General features: G+C 46.7%; 1 protein-coding gene across 1 annotated transcript in view; it reads left to right on the top strand.

Moving 5' to 3' along the window:
* The window catches only part of MSRA (methionine sulfoxide reductase A), a 297,114-nt gene that overhangs the window by 259,436 nt on the left and 37,014 nt on the right, over positions 1–664 (top strand). The gene's annotated exons all lie outside the window — the stretch shown is intronic.

The following is a 664-nucleotide window of genomic DNA, read 5'->3' as shown; positions in this document are numbered from 1 at the left end:
CACCCGTAACTCATGAACAACCTTCAGTAAGAGAAGGAGAAAAAGTATGACAGGTTTCCTACGCTTCGATTCTCGCAACCCAGGAGCAGGCTACAATGAAAGGGGGGGGAGGATTTAATATGTTAGACTCTATGGTGGTTAGTGATATGGGTGATATGGGAACAGAGCTGGGGTGGAGAATGTTGTTAGAATAAGAACTAAAACTTTTGATAATGTTCTGCACTCTGAATTGCCTAATTCAGTAGGCTTTTAGTTAGCTTGCATAATAAAGTCTAGCAAGCACTTGATGGGATTGTGTATTAGTACAAGGTTTTGTTCTGTTGGTCTGTTACACAAAAGTCTAGCCTTGCCTGTTTTCTGGATGCTCCCCTGTCCCCCGTTTCTGCTCAACTATTTGCGTGTCTTGCATTGGACATGGAGGCAGTGGTGGAGGAAGCCTCCTTAGGTCTTGGATGCAGTGTCCAGCACAAGGGCAAGGCCAGAGTTGGCACCGCCCCTTGTTCTGACAGTGGCTCTGGGCCTAGTTAAAGGAGATGAGAGAAGGAAAACATGGCTAATATGACTGGCCCTTCCTCCCCCACTAGAATCCCTTCCTCCCCCACCTGTCAAATTTGACTGGCCTTTAGGGAATACCTAACAATGTAGGGAGGTGTGTGTCTGTCTC

Source organism: Gekko japonicus, unplaced genomic scaffold, assembly GCF_001447785.1.
Source record: "Gekko japonicus isolate JY-2015 unplaced genomic scaffold, Gekko_japonicus_V1.1 scaffold7, whole genome shotgun sequence".
NCBI classification, from domain to species: domain Eukaryota; kingdom Metazoa; phylum Chordata; class Lepidosauria; order Squamata; family Gekkonidae; genus Gekko; species Gekko japonicus.
The sequence above is the reverse complement of the archived record's forward strand: the minus strand, read 5'-3'. Positions and strand labels throughout refer to the sequence as shown.